Below are 16,986 nucleotides of genomic sequence, written 5' to 3'. Positions count from 1 at the left end.
TTCAGCCTGTCCGCCCCCAAGCACAACCACCAGATTTATGCCTCTCTTGCCCTGATGTCGGCGGCCAACCACTAGATCTTCGGCGGTGCGATTTGACGCCTCCGACCGTCGGATTTGCCGCATCCGACCGCCGGCGACTGCGGCTTGTGATGGATTGGCCTGGTACCGGAGTGCATAGCCTCGACAACACCTCCACGCCGCATTGCAGGTATTGACTCGGCCTCTAGCTGTTCGGCGCCGATGATTCAGTGGCAAAGACGAGCCCGGCCGTCACCCAGGCTCGGCGCTAACCCAACGGCTCGTCGGTTTACCGTTGCTGGTTAAGTGCGACAACCCCCCGCGGAAGGTCGTGTGCCACGTTTCTACCACGCCAGAACATCTTGGATAGGTGTTCTTCAAGTGCAAAAAGAAGGGGTATGTGCTTCTTTGATTCGGTCGTTCACCGGATTGAGCGCAATTTCGATAGCTCATTGTTTGGTCAAATTTGTGTGTAGAATGGATGCAAGTTTTGATATTGGGAAGGATACATCGATCTATTGATAGAACTAAATTTGATAGATGTTCGTGCACTCATTGCTAGAATAGAGGTTACTGATGATATTGGATGCGAAGCAACGTCTACTTCTTTAGACCCGAAGAAGAGAGAAATGTGCAAGCTCGAGAAGCCGCAGCCCGCAGATCAACAATGAAGATATAGAGAAGATATTGATCCAAACTAGTGAGAGCAGTTACGGAAGTTTGATATCTTTTAAAATGTGTAATTAAGACTCTTGTTTTCTTTGGTCTTGCAATCCTAGCGAATAATTGATGAAATATGTACTACAATGTATCAAAATATCGTTCATGAAATAAAAGAAATGTGTTTTCGGTGGTAAAAAATATGTAAACATGGGACTCCGGCCGACCGTGGTGGATCAGATGTGTCCGTTCGTTGGGCGCCCGGCTAGCCCATCCAAAAAAACGGCCAGACACGCCACTCCATTGCCCTATTCAAATGCACAAAATCCGAACAAAAGTCTTGAGTTGGAGTTGGCCAGGGATTACGTTGACTGGCCGAATGTCTGCAGACACGTACGAACACTCTGTGGACACTTTTGAAGGCGTCCCATCGGTGATCATCGTTAAAGATGCCCTAAGGTCAATGCGTTTATTTAATGGAAAACGGGCATCGTTTCTGACGTGATGAGTGCATTTGTCTGTTAGTCCTGTGTAAGATTCTTGTACGGGATACCTCGAAACAAAGTATATATGATAGCTATCTCGATTTAGGGGTTGACAAGCTTGATGAGGATGCGTGATAGCTCTCTCGATTTAGAAACAAGCGGTACCATGGAGCTATCAAAGACTTCCTATTCCTTAATGATAGCGACAAGCCAACATCCAGAAAGGTTGCCTAAAAGGGGGCGGGGGCCGGAGAGTCGAAGGATATGGCGACGTTTACCGCTGCAGTCCGATATGTTCTGGTGCTCAACCACCCGACGGCCAAGCCATGGCAACAACTTTCCGTGAACCTACACCCTCAGCGTCGACGATGTGGTAATCATGATCTATCAAAACAATAATACATATTCAGTTCCTTAACTTGTTGTTAATTAGTGTGGATTTGATCCTTCGATTTTAAAACCAGACAAGCCCCCTAAGGTTTGGACTCTGGAGTGATGTTGAACTAGAAATTTAGGCCGGAAATCTCTTCATGCGTACTACATCTAATAGTGATAATGTGCTTATATTCATCATTTTAACTTAATATTCCATATGACCTGGATGTTCTTTTCCACTTGTCATGCCTGATATTCAGGGTTCGTGCTAAGTAGCAAATCTCCATCATATCCTGAGGCGGAAGTGCATGAATGGAAAGGTGGTGAATCCATACGACACACGGTGAGCTTATATACATATGAAGTAACTCATTTTGAGCTGAATAATCACTAATACTATCACACACAAGCTGACAAACATACATACTGAGCGAACCCTGAACAAAACTTCCTACAGGATGAACCAAGCGAGATGCAACATATGGTCAATGACATAAGAATGGCACTGGGTCACTGGGCGATGATGAGACATCAATGAATGTTTCAGCCTATGACACGGTGTTGGTCGCCCTTGTTAAGAACCTTGACGGAGGAGATGGACCGCAATTCCCCTCATGCATCGACTGGATTGTTCAAAATCAACTACCAGATGGTTCGTGGGGTGATCCTGCTTTCTTTATGGTCCAAGATCGGATGATCAGCACCCTAGCTTGTGTGGTGGAAGTCAAGTCTTGGAACATTGACAACGACAGCTGTGAAAGAGGTTCGTTTTGATCAAACTTCTCCTTTTACCTACACGTTTTTTTTCATTAATCAGATAAAGGAAAAATATTTACACAAGCAAAAGAGAGAGAAAAAAGACTGAGAACTAAGCCTAACTTAACCAAATCCTGTCCGTGGTATCATCAAATTACCAAAGGAGAGCCACTGATACAACTCATACTAGATACAGGGCTTCTTCTTCAAGAACATATATATCGTCTTGGTAAATCTTAGTCGACTAAGTCTTTGTTATATCTCAGTCATTGTTATACTCGTGAGATTTTACATTAAGATCTATGCAAAAATTACTTTTCCGTTCTCTTTTTCTTTTTGCATGTTATATCACTTGACTGAGACTTGGTCAAGTCTTAGTCGAATAGGACCTAGCCACACTCCTTGTATTATAGTCTGTATTTTGAAGGTGTTGTCAGGTTTTCACCCCATAGTTTACTTTTAGATTGCGACGTGTACAGGTTCTCTGACAATGTTTGAACTCTCTCTCCCCTTTATCCTTTCTTGACTGTCAAACTATTGGAGTATTTTCGTTATGCTTATTAAAAGAAAGGGGTGTGCATTGCTCGATGCAGAGACTGGGGTCATCCTCCTTTTCTGGAAACAAAAGTAAAGGAAAGGGGCGTTTGCCCGCTTAAAGAAACATATATATCAGACCCTCAACATTTCATTTTCAAAGGGAAAGACCAAATGTGTAATTTAGAGATGACCATTTCTGTTGTAGGTGTGTCATTTATCCAAGAAAATATGAGCAGGTTGGTAGAAGAGGAACAAGACTGGATGCCATCCGGCTTCGAGATTAACTTCCCAGCCCTCCTAGAGAAGGCCAGGGACCTGGATTTGGATATTCCGTATAATCACCCTGTTTTGGAAGAGATATACACCAAGAGGAATCTAAAGCTTTCTAAGTATGCATACCTACACACATAAACCTGGATTTCATTTGTATGTAACTAAGCAATCATCTGACTCAAATTATAGGATACCTCTGGATGTACTACACGCCGTACCAACGACACTACTTTTCAGCGTGGAAGGAATGGTAGACTTGCAACTGGACTGGGAAAAGCTACTCAAGTTGCGTTTTCCGGACAGCTCCTTTCATTCCTCGCCTGCTGCCACAGCTGCTGCACTCAGTCACACCGGCGACAAGGAATGTCCTGCATTCCTGGAACATCTCGTTAGAAAGTTCAAGGGGGGAGGTAAAATCACTACTTCTTGCACCACCAGCATGAATGCACACTTTTCCCTTGCATTGGCCCATACTGATATTGCCATTCAAATAAATTCCTTTTCTTCAGTGCGCTGCTGCCACTCTATGGATAATTTTGAGCAACTATGGGTGGTCGATCGGCTGATGTGTCTGGGGATATCAATGCACTTCACAACTGAAATTGAGCAATGCTTAGATTTTATTTACAGGTAACATGAACTGGGTCCTAAAATACATTCAATCAAGATTTTTGAACCTAACTAGTCCGGCCTATATAAAACTGGTTACTCCATCTGATCCAAATTAGCCTCTATACAAAGTCTTACTTACATTGTATAGAGGCTGCATCAATTATATATAAAATATAAATTTGTTTACTACTCCCTCCGTAAACAAATATAAGATAGTTTAACTCTTTTATGATTTAGATGTATATAGATGCATTTTAGTGTATTTGTTCACTCATTTCAATCCATATGTAATTCATATTGAAATATCTAAAATGTTTTACATTTATTTATGAAGGAAGTATTTACCAACATATCCATAAGAAAATAGCAGTCAAAGTAGCATACTGAAGACTGACAGCACATACAGATGCATGATATAAAAAAAATATCATTAGAAACTCCTTTCACTTACGAATTTGATGGTATACTTCATGTAACATGCATGTCATATATTATTGCTCGAAACGGTGGTCAAATATGCCTCATACATTTCAAAGCAGTGGTCCAAAAATCTTATGCCTCGGTTAAAAAAAAGCAATCTCAAAAAATGTATTAGACCATATATATTTGAGCGGGGGAGTAGTGCCCCACACTCATGACATATGTATTGATACCAACATGTTAGTACAAACCTGTAAAACTTGTAGCATTAATGTGTGTATTAATAAATCTAGTGATACTATTTTCGCCCAACAAGTCTTCTGCTCCTTGCCTTTCTGTTTAAAAAGGCTAACTAAAAAACCTCGCCAACCAAGACAAATGGCGAGTGATGGAACAAATTTCGTAATTCGCAAAACTAACCAATTAGTGTGCTCATTTTCCTCAAAATTTAGCAAATTAATCTGCATGGAGCACCCTACCAGAATGGTAAGCAGGCCACCCATGGTGTAGTGCATCGTCACCATCCTAGTTTCATTAGACTCACCATAAAGTATTGTATACTCTATGTCTTTGACGTTTCCAATATAGTATAATTTTCTATTGAATGAGTCAAACTTATAACAAAATAAAAAGGAAACAACACCCTTACCTCTGCATCGAGTCATGCATGCAACCTTTTATTCCAAGTCTCAAAGTTCAACATATCCCTTTACAAAAATAGTTCATCTACAAAATAGCCACAAATGGTTTCCTGGAGGGAAAAACAAACAAAGTAGGAAAATGAGTCGCATGCATCATAAATCCTACATGTAGGCTACTGATACCTCCTTTTAGTGACCCCGTAAAGGAGCAAAAAAGTATCCCACACCTATTTCTCCAGAGGTGACCCTGTGTTATCGAACCCACGGGAGAAAGGTCCCCTTGAAGCGAAGGTCTCTAGCAAGCTTTCGTTAAAGGATCAATTCCAACTTTTAACCGGATCAATCAAGCAAATGATGATTCAAACACTTATAATAAGAAGAGGTACGGATATGAGGTCATAATGCTTACAACCATGCATTTGTGTTGCGACTATATGATCTTAATTTATGCGCTAGAAGTCACCCATCGAAATGTGCTTGTTACGAACCGAAGTGGGGGATGTGTCCAAATAACATCTTGACCGGCATGAGCCTGCATCAAGAATCAGTTGTCCTACCGCAGGCCATATCCGTCGCGCGGGGTTGCCCCGATAATTAAGATAATAATAATCAAACAAGAGCTTTGGGCGTTTAATGACCACATCTCATGAATCCCCAAGGATTGGATCCGTGTTACTATAGTAATCCCTTCTATCACTGGTGTTCAGAATAAGACTTCACGTTCTCCCTGCACTTAGTCTTACCATTGCTCGATCTCCATGATCCTGGGTACCTACAGAGATGAAGATCGCAGACATGACAAGAGATATCTATAGAACAATTTTATTTCACACAAACGGGATGTTAATTCAAAACCCTTCCATTGATCCCCAAAACAAATATAGAGGGTTGCAAGGCCTATGCCTCAACCATACCTTACCGAACTACTCAAACATGAAGATCATATCGCAAGAAGAAGACATTGAAGAACACATCTTAAGGATTGATTGATTTCAATATGTCTTACAATGGCTGTCTTGTGTGATGCATGATTACAAGTATGAACTAGAGGGAGTTGGACTATGGTGGTGATGGCGGCTATGGAGATGGAAATGGCGGCGGCTAGGATTGATGTGAGGGGATGACGATGGTTATGTTCTGACTTCGTTCGACGCTCTCCTATTGACATTTTATGGGGTCCCCTTTATAATAGTTGTTCAGGTCGACGAGCTGCATCGGAATCCACGTCATATGACCGCTGCTCACGGTCGTATGAAACGTCGTCTTTTCTGCTGTTTCTTCTAGTGCGCCTTTTGGTGATTCCTTCTTTCTTCATTTCCATTTCTTCCATGTTCACACGTGATTTCTTCCTTTTTAGCACATTTCCTGTGGAAACACATCAAAGAGAGGATTTTTTGGAATCCTTTGGATTCATTAGTCATTAGTAGCAATATTGGAGCAAATATCTCGGTTTAAACTAAGGGTAAATGAGTGTAAAAACATCACTCATCAGCTACCAACCAAATCGGTTGAATAAATCCAGAGTGACCACCTCACATTAGTTGCACCAAAAGACTTTGGGCGCCGCTCCCCCTCCTTGTGAAGTAAGGACTAGATATGGATGTAGCTGATGTCCTTGAAGATAACGTACAAAAAATTGGAACTTTCATTCAGATAAAATTATAATCATTATGAGTGTTACCAATGGCCAGAAGTAAAACACAAATTCTCACACGGATCTGAGACTTCAACTTGGGATGTACCCGGACTAACAGTTTTCAAACATATTCATACTACTCATGGGTGGAGGTAGATTAAAAGCTATATGGACGGAGCTCCATAGTAGCTTGGCTTGTGGACAATGAAACAATAGGAGTTGAATTGACTCCTCATCACCATAGAAGCAACACCCTAGTGCAACCTTGCCAAAAAAATTGGATTATCTTTTGTCAGGATGACTTCCGATCTAAATACCACATGAAGATCTTAATTTTTGAAGAAACGTTCATTTTCTGAATATATTGCTGGTGAAAAGATAGTTCCTCATTAATGAGGTTATGTTCATGTATTTGTCTACGAATATCCCGAGCATAGTCAACTTCCAACAAAAAATACCAGCCTCATCCTAAAGGTTGGAATCATCAACCTTATGTCCACTTGTCACCAAGCAGTGGCCACCGAAAAGCCAAGTTCGACTAGACATGTACCATCACCAAGTCAATGGGGACATCTTTCTCTTGTGCAACATGGTAAAGTCGCTGGTATTGCAGAGCTAGTGGCGTATGACCCAGCCATACATCCTATCAGAAGCTAGTAATTAGGTCATTGCCTACCACAAATGTCCATTTACAAAAGAATTCATTCTTGACTCCCATGATACCTTTCGAGAAGGGTGAACCGGTTGGTTTGGCCTGAACCTCAGCGAGAGTTTTAGATTACACCTCGTTTGGATGTTGATATTGGGGCCTAAAAATTGATATTGGCATTGGGCAACCCGAATGCCATTGTTCAGATGGTCACAGAATTGACTCGCTGAATTGGCCCGCGATATTCGCTAGCCCACTCTCCCAGCCCGCCTGACTGTTCCTAAATTCAGAGCACAAGAGCTCGACTTCGTGAGATATTCGGGATTGCTCGTTCGACTTACCGCTTCGCCCGCTCTCAAGCGAAAAGATATAGGCCAGACATGTGCTACAGAAGACGAACGGAAGCACGACGCGGGAGGTCCCGGCGGTGCTGGTCAGCCCCTCTCCACCCCCTCCTTCTCCCATCTCTCCGGCGGATCCTCTCCTCCCCTATGTGCCTACCTCTCTCTCCGCGCGCCTGCCTCCCTCCTTGCGAGCCCGTCCTCCCTCCCCGAGCGTCCGTCCCACTGGCCGTTGTTGGCCTGACCCACCACCGCGCGCATGCCCCCATGGCAGATGGCTCCCGTCCCTCCCCGTGCGTCCGTCCCACTAGCCCCCTCCCTTTCCTAGGCAGAAAACCCAATCCCCTGATCCCTTCAAACCCCCACACTATGTGCTAATGTTCTGAAAAACAACAGTCTTCTGCAGGTCAATCGATTTGAGCTTTGTTCCCCAGCAGGCAGATCCAAAGTACTTGACGTGGTTTGTGTGTGATATTGGTCTGTTATAAACGTGTGATGTTGATACAAATTTTGCTTCCAGTCCTTCTGATGCTTGACTGAACATACATTATCTTGATTGATTGATATATGTTGTACAAATTGATGCATAATTACTTAATTATTGTGTAGTTGTCTGGATGGCATACCTTATCTCACAAAGAGTAGCTCGGGATAGTTGTACTGTATTTGGCTGTGGAAGAAAAAGTTGTTGTTGTATAAGTAGTGATGCCCTTTTTTGTGCAAGTAACGCTTTTTTTGCAAGTGTTGTGGTTGTATTCTTTAAATTTAAACATTAAAAAATATATTCACATGATGCATAGAATTTAACTAAAAAATTACATAGAAGTACAATGTGCATCCTATGACAATAACCAATTCCAATGTACACATTGGCCATCCAAACATGCTTTCCAATTGGCCCTCTCATGCAAATCCCAGATGTCAATTCTGTGAACATCCAAACACCAGAATTCGTGTGCAATGTCAATATCAAAGTCGGGAGGATTTGATATTGGGGCCAATTCAATTCCAAGGCCTTGAATATCAACATCCAAACAGAGCATTATAGGTATTTATTCCTAAGCAATTCCTATCAAACTCTATTCTTAGTAGGTATTCTCTCTATTCACCATTATAAGATGTTTTAGATATTTTAATATGAGCTACATACGGACTAAAACGAGTGAACAAACACACTAAAATGTGTTTACTTACATCCAAGGTTTTTGGTAGACATTTGGTCCCTCAAGGTTTACCTACACACTAAAACTACATTCCTCTTCTCAAAACGAGTGAACAAGATATGTTTTGGTCCCTCAAGTTCCCCAAAAGCATATATTTCGTCCCCCAAGGTTTTTTGGCAGACATTTGGTCCTTCAAGTCTCAAAACCAGATAAGTTTCGTCCAAAACCAGATTTTGACCATGTTGACCCGGTTTGACCAATGAACAGTAAATTAAAAAAATTGCAAAAGAATAAAAAAACAGAAATTTTGTGGCAACCAAGAAGGTTGGGTGTGCTAGGTGCGTGAACTATTTGTGTGGTGTTTCGGCATTAGAGGAGCCCATGGCAAAAAAAATAAAATTATGGCTCAAAACAGCAAAAAATTGCGTTTTCTTGCTAGAGGTCCTCAGGAGTTATTTGACCACAAAAATTTATACGCACCTAAAGCACCCAAGCATCTTGGTTGTCACTCAATTTCAGTTTTTTTTTTGAAGTTACTGTTCATCGGTCAAATCCTGTCAACGTGCTCAAAATCTGGTTTTGTACCAAACTTATACGGTTTTGAGACTTGAAGGACCAAATGTCTATCGAAAAATCTTGAGGGACCAAGCATATGGTTTTGGGGAACTTGAGGGACCAAAAATATACTTTTCCCTTAGAAAAAAGATAAACCATCGTATAATAGTGAACGGAGGGATTATCTTATATAGACATTTTCTTAAGAGACTTATTTTTAATCTCTATATGCTCCACCCTAGACCTCCTTGCTCCTTAGGACGACTTATCACATCCCACCTAATCAGGCGTTAATTATGCTTATGTTCAACTTAAAAAATAGAAATTCAAATAATTTGAAAGGCATGGATGCTAGTTTGAGGAGCTATATGTATACACTTTGAACAGCCGCTGGACCCAGAAGGGACTAGCTCATACCGTGCACTGCTCAATCACGGATATTGATGACACGGCCATGGGTTTCCGTCTGCTCCGTCTGCATGGCTACGACGTCACTCCATGTAAATACTCCATCTAAATGGTGCTTTAGCACGCAACTATGTTATGTTGGATCTACTTTGACTAATGTGCATCTACAATAATGCAGCCGTGTTTAAGCACTTCGAGAAGGACGACAAGTTCTTCTGCCTCTCCATGGAGATGGAGACCAACCACGCATCTGTCACCCCAATGTACAACACATACCGTGCTTCTCAGCTCATGTTCCCCGGTGATGACGACGTTTTGGCACGGGCTGGGTGCTATTGTCGAGCATTTCTCAAACAGAGACATGCCTCCAACAAGTTGAATGACAAGTGGATCATCACCAAGGACCTGCCAGGCGAGGTATGTGCCAACAAACTCAAGTTATTTGTGAACAATTCAGCTAGATCATTGACAACAAAAATTGCCCAAGCCATTGCCATGGATATTAGAAGCAGTGGCCCTGCCTTTTTGTCAATGTTTTTTGCCATGGTTGCAAATAAATGAAAAAATCTCCAGAAATAAAAATCCAAACTTTGTTTCTTTCAAGGAAGATTTGAGCATTCTCAGTCACATAATTAGAAAGAAGTATAATTACACTGCCTAGAGCTGGTATTGGTTGACCCTTTTTTTAATTAGTTAAGTTTCTTATTATTTATCACCCCCCCCCCCCGACCCCATATTTTCTACCATACTTATTATGAAAATACCATAGAATTTTTTTTCTGCTGTTCAGAGCTTCAGAAAACAACAGAGTAATATGCAATTCTATGGTGCTTTGTACTACTTGTAAAAACAGGTCGACTACACATTGAACTTCCCCTGGAAAGCAAGTTTGCCCCGAATTGAAACAAGGATGTATCTTGATCAGTATGGAGGCAGCACCGATGTTTGGATCGCCAAGGTCCTCTACAGGTAATTACCATCCTATATATGTACTCTCTCTGTCTCAAAATGCTTGTCTCTAGATACGGATGTATCTACCCATTTTGGGACGGAGGTAATAGTATCCAGCTAACTTGTGATACTAGAGCGATTGTTAATAGAAATTTCTGGTGGCCAAATATTGGTCACACCCTTGGTTCTGACACTTCAATTTTTCAGAATGGATCTTGTGAGCAATGACCTGTACCTTCAAATGGCAAAAGCTGATTTCAGACAATACCAAAGGCTCTCCCGACTTGAGTGGAATGGCCTCAGAAAGTTAGTCACGGGCACTTTTGCCACCTCTATCCTCAAGTTCAACTAATTAGCTAGCACATATGTTCATATATGACAACTATTCTTATTCCAAGAGTGCTTGCCTGTATATGTATGCGCAGGTGGTATTTCAGGAACCGCCTGCAGAGGTATGGTGGGACTCCAAAGAGCGCGCTGACGACCTACTTCTTAGCCGCAGCAAACATCTTCGAACCAAGCCGAGCATCAGAGCGTCCAGCATGGGCTCGCACGGCGGTGCTTGCCGAGGCGGTGACCTCTCACTTCAAACACACAGGATATGCAGCTTGGCAGTTTTCCTTCTCCGGAATTTTGTTTCACGGGATATATGTTTATATTTGGCGGTACGAGTTGGGGATGCCACAATCGCGAGGTGTTCTACGTGGATGGCCTCAAGTTTTTTTTTTCTTTTTTTTCCTCTTTATAAGCTAATTTATTCGTATTATTAATAATTAATAATACATCACTCGATTAAGAGGCCCCCGAGGATCTTCCTCTTTTTTTTTCAAAAAAGACAAAATGTAACATGTGCCTACCTGTGTGCACGCATTGCAGTTGCAGGGGACCAAAGGATTCAACGGAGAACCTTGAAGAGCTTATCGACCTTGTTTCCTTTGACGACGCTTCCGGCAGCCTTTGTGAAGCTGTAAAATTCGTCAAACCCTACGCTTAGATATATATACTGCTGGTATTATGATGCTGAGTCTTCACCGGATATGATGCAGCCGAGCTTCTTTTTTTTCTTTGGTAACTACAGTGGAAGCAGTGGCTCATGGCATGGACTGCAAATGGGAACCATAGATCCATTGACGGGGATACAGCACTGCTGCTGGTTCGCACAATCGAGATCTGCTCGGGAAGGCATGTTTCCGCCGAGGAGAAACTGAACCTTTGGGAGTACTCCCAGCTCGAGCAGCTCCCCTCTTCCATCTGCCGCAAGCTTGCCGCAAAAGTTCATGCTCAGGTACGTATGTGTACATTTTTTTTCGAAAAAGGAGATTCCTCGGCCTCTGCATCAGAACGATGCATACGGCCATCTTATTATCAAAATAAAGAAGTGCCAAATGGTTCCAAAGGTCTTCACAAGTCATAGAAAAGCACAAAAAGCTCACACAGAGCCAAAAAAGGCTAGAAACATCAACTAGCCAAATCAAGATGCCACAACCGGCTGGCTGAACTAGATAGGGATACTAAATGCCTATCCTATTACATGACCGCCATCCAAACCGGTTGAAGATATCCCGAGCTACCATCTCCCAGCGGAAAGACCCAGTAACCAAATGCCCCCTGGTCTCCGTCTGGGTGAGTAGCGACCACGAACGGATCAGTGCCGTAGTCCGGAATAAGACCTGCAAAAAATGTATACATGATATTCTGTTAAAGACCAAATCGTTTCTGCAATTCCAGATAGTCCACAGCAAAGCACAAACTCCAACCCGAATATGTCTCGCTAAGTTAGGCTCAATCCCATTAAGCCATGTCCCAAATAACGCATTAACAGAATTCGGGGGTTTGATATTAAAAGCAATGTGGACCGTCTGCCAAAGTACCTTGGCCAGCGGGCAATCAAAAAAGAGGTGTTTAATAGTCTCATCCCGATCGCAGAAACTACACCTAGTAGGTCCTGTCCAATTACGCTTTATTAAGTTATCCTTAGTTAAAATTACTTGTTTATGGACGAACCACATAAACACTTTTATTTTCAAAGGAACTTTGACATCCCAAACATGTTTGGACGTAGGAATGGAGTTCGAATTAATAACATCAATATACATTGATTTAACCGTGAATGCTCCAGACTTAGTCAACTTCCAGCGTAATTCATCGGGTTGTTGAGAAAGCTGGACTTTCATCAGTCTCCTAACTAGACGGAGCCATTCTTCCCAACGATTGCCCGCTAGCACTCGTCTGAACTGGATATTAAGGGGGGTAGATTGAAAGACCGATGCAACAACCACCTCACGGCGTTGAACAATGCGGTACAAAGAAGGGTATTGGATGGCTAAGGGTGTGTCACCGAGCCAAGTATCCTCCCAGAAACGTGTACTCGTGCCGTTTCCAATAACAAACTTTGTCCTATTAAACAATGCCTGCTTGACCTTCATGAGACCCTTCCAGAAGGGCGAGTCGGTCGGCCGTACTGTGACCTGTGACAAAGTTTTTGACTGAAGGTACTTGTCACGAAGGATTCGAGCCCACATAGCATCATTCTCCGAAGAGAGCTTCCACAGCCACTTGCTAAGAAGGCATTTATTCTTAATTTCGAGATTCTCAATACCTAGACCCCCTTGGTCTTTCGGTCTACAGATGACATCCCACTTAGCAAGCCGATATTTTCTTTTAAGCTCATCACCCTGCCAAAAGAACCGCGATCTATAGAAGTCCAGTCTCTTCCTAACACCAACTGGTACCTCAAAGAACGATAGAAGAAACATCGGCATACTCGTGAGCACCGAATTAATTAGGATTAATCGGCCTCCATATGACATGAGCTTGCCCTTCCAGCAGCTCATTTTCTTCTCAAATCGGTCCTCGATGCACTTTCATTCTCTGTTTGTCAGCCTACGATGGTGGATAGGAATCTCCAAGTATGAGAATAGTAGCTCTCTCAACTCACATCCAAACAATTGCCTATAAGCATCCTGTTCATCTTTGGCCCTACCAAAACAGAACAGCTCGCTCTTATGAAAGTTGATCTTTAGCCCGGTCAATTGTTCGAATAGGCATAACACCAGCTTCATATTTCTCACCTTAGCCAAATCATGCTCCATAAAGATGATTGTATCATCAGCGTACTGTAGGATAGAGACACCTCCAACAATAAGATGAGGCACCAATCCACCTACTTGACCATTTTCCTTAGCCCTTCCTATCAAAACTGCCAACATATCCACCACAATGTTAAACAAGATAGGGGACATCAGATCTCCTTGTCTTAGGCCTTTATGTGTCTGAAAGTAGTGGCCTATGTCATCATTAACTCTAATTCCCACACTACCTTTTTGCATAAATGATTCAACCTGTCGGCACCAGGCTTCATCAAAACCTTTCATACGCAAAGACTGTTGAAGAAATGACCATTTGACCTTATCATACACTTTCTCAAAATCCACCTTAAAAATCACTCCATCTAATTTTTTAGACTGGATTTCATGGAGCGTTTCATGCAGGACTACCACCCCTTCAAGGATATTTCTGTCCGGCATGAAAGCGGTTTGGGACTGTTGCATTACAGAATGTGCAATCTGTGTGAGTCTGTTAGTCCCGACCTTGGTGAAAATTTTGAAACTAACATTAAGGAGACAGATCGGCCTGAATTGCTCAATTTTCACAGCATCTGTCTTCTTAGGAAGTAGTGTGATAGTCCCAAAATTCAAGTGGAATAATTGAAGCTGTCCAGAGAACAGATCGTGGAACATAGGTAGTAAATCCCCCTTAATAATGTGTCAGCACTTCTTATAGAACTCAGCCGGGAAACCATCCGGTCCGGGAGCCTTATTATTCTTCATCTGTGCAATAGCATCAAAAACCTCCTTCTCCGAGAACGGGGCAACCAGAATCTCATTATCAGCAGCCGATAGCTGAGGTACATCCTTAGTTCTGGACTCATCAAGGGACACAGTATTATCCTCTGGAGGTCCAAATAACTGCTTATAATAGTCGGTAATGTATGTTTTTAGGTTATCCTGACCTAAAATAGTACCCTCGTCCTGCTCAAGCTGAAAGATTCGCTTCTTTCTGTGTTTGCCATTAGCTATCAAATGGAAGAACTGAGTATTCGCGTCCCCCTGGACCACTTTGCGTACTTTAGCACGCAAAGCCCACTTCAGTTCTTCTTCGCGGAGTAGTTCTTTTAACCTCTCCTCCGCCTCATTTTTAACCTGAAGCTCTGCTGGTGACAAAATATTGGATTCGGCCTGAATGTCCAGGTCCTGTATAAGAGTCAGGAGTCTATCATTTTCAATCTTATACACACCGCTAAGGTGCTTAGCCCAACCCCGTAAGAAGCTTCTCAAGTTCCTAATCTTATTCTGCCACCGCTCAATAGCAGTTTTTCCTCGTACATCTTTAACCCATTCCCTGGCAATCAAATCTAAGAACCCCTCACGTTCAAACCATGACGTCTCGAAGGAGAAGGTGTTCTTGTTACCCACGTGGTTCGGCTCCCCTGAGTCCACGAACAATGGGGTATGATCAGATATTCCCCTCGAAAGAGCTTGCACCGTAACCAGCGGGAATTTTTGTTCCCACTCCACGCTCGCAAGAACTCGATCAAGTTTTTCGTAGGTTGGGTTTGGCAGAGCGTTAGCCCATGTAAACTTTCGACCAGAGAGCTCTATCTCTCTCAGATCCAAGCTTTCGATAATGGTGTTGAACATGAAGGACCATCTGCCATCAAAGTTATCATTGTTCTTCTCCTCTCTCCTCCTAATGATATTGAAATCACCTCCAACTAAGATTGGCAGCTGCTCTGACCCACAGATTCAAACAAGGTCCGCGAGAAACTCCGCTTTAAACTCTGGCTGCGCGGCACCATATACCGCCACCAAAGCCCAGTTAAAGCCATCAATCCTAGACCTAACTCGAAACTTTACCGCGAAGTCGCCCATCACTACACTACAGACTTGAAGCGAATCGCATCTCACACCTAGTAAGATACCACCCGATCTTCCTCGCGGAGAGAGGCAATGCCAATCGAAATCAATACCACCGACCAGAGAGGAGAGAAACTGCGGTGCAAAGTTATCTCTACCCGTCTCTGATAGAGCAACAAAATCTAGCTTCTGCTCTAAAGCTGTCTCAGCCAGGAATCTTCTTTTAGCCAAGTCCTTCAGACCTCTGCTATTCCAAAAAATTCCTCTCATAGTTCATCATGGAATTTTTTGGTGGTTCGAATCCTAGCACTCCTACGAACTGCGGAATCGGGATAGATCTTCCGTTTCCACTTACGCTTAGGTTTACTAAGTTCAGTCACCCGGTCCTCATGACTGGGTTCACAAATATTACTAGCATCATTCTCTAGGGGTACATCATCTTCCTCAGCGTCATGATTGGGGGGTGCTAGATCCGCACACAGACTATCAAGCACTCTAACCCCTAACGCATCGATCTCATCATCATTCATTGGTTTAACTGCTGCAAGATTGCGAATAGTCTCTAAAGCATGTTCCGCCTCCAAATCTAAAATATCATTCACCAAATTGGTAGTCTCACTATCCGTAGCACCTAGTGAAACTCCTAATTGGTTTGCATTATTTATAATGTCCTCATTAGAAAAATGCAATAGGGAATTAGATAAGTTGACGGACATACCAGAAAATAAAGCAGCCTCCTGAAGCTTGGCCGCCCTCATAGCGCACCGCTGCTGCATATCGTCCACCTCAGGTATGTCGAGGATGCGAGCACTCATCCGTCTCCCCTCGGAGATAGGGTCTGGGATCCCACCAAACGCGATAACCTCCTCCCTAGTATAACCTGGCACCGAAACCCTGAAAGGTGGTGCCAAAGTTACCAGAGAAGGCGTCCGCGGGCTCTCGATCTCCTTAGACGGGTGCCCCACACCAGGTAGTGGGGAAGAGTGGATGACAGGGGCCTCCTGCCCACGCCCTCCTCCCGCCACAGCCGCCAGCTCAGACGGCGTAGCCATCGGCGAGGTGGTCCTCCTGACCATCGGCGTAGAGGGAGGAGACAGGGCCTCCTGCCCCGGCGTCCCCCCAAACGCAGCTGAGAACAGAACTTGTGTGGGACCTGTCAAACTATAACCAAAGAAATGTTCAATGCTGAGAACAGAATGGAGGAAGTGTGGGTACAGTGGACTTGGACCGGCAAGTGGATTTGGAGATGCAAGAGCTATTTTGGCGTGTTCATCAGGGTGGCCATGGCATCAACTAAGAAACCAGGCAGACTTTTCTCCACGTTGTGAAAAGCTTCTACTACTCGGCTCATTGCTCACCTGGAACAGTTGATGGCCACATCGCAAAGGTCATATTCCAAGATGTCATCTAGGATGAACCACCTTCTTTCCTGTTTATGTTCTTGTTGGTGAAGAAATAAATTTGTGCTTGCGGAAACAAACCTCACTATTAGTCTGCCACTCTATCCAGACAATGTCTATGTAGAGATCTGGATGATTCATGCTCCCTCCGTATCAAAATATAAGACGTTCTTTTGACACTGCCATAGTG

At 43.1% G+C, this 16,986-nt stretch overlaps 1 pseudogene; it reads left to right on the top strand.

Moving 5' to 3' along the window:
- The first annotated feature begins 1,427 nt into the window (after window positions 1-1,427).
- LOC119367875 lies at window positions 1,428-16,807 on the top strand (annotated as a pseudogene).
- The last annotated feature ends 179 nt before the right edge of the window (window positions 16,808-16,986 follow it).

The sequence above is a fragment of the Triticum dicoccoides genome, chromosome 2B (assembly GCF_002162155.2).
Source record: "Triticum dicoccoides isolate Atlit2015 ecotype Zavitan chromosome 2B, WEW_v2.0, whole genome shotgun sequence".
Taxonomy (NCBI): Eukaryota; Viridiplantae; Streptophyta; class Magnoliopsida; order Poales; family Poaceae; genus Triticum; species Triticum dicoccoides.
This window is presented reverse-complemented; position numbering and strand designations above follow the sequence as displayed.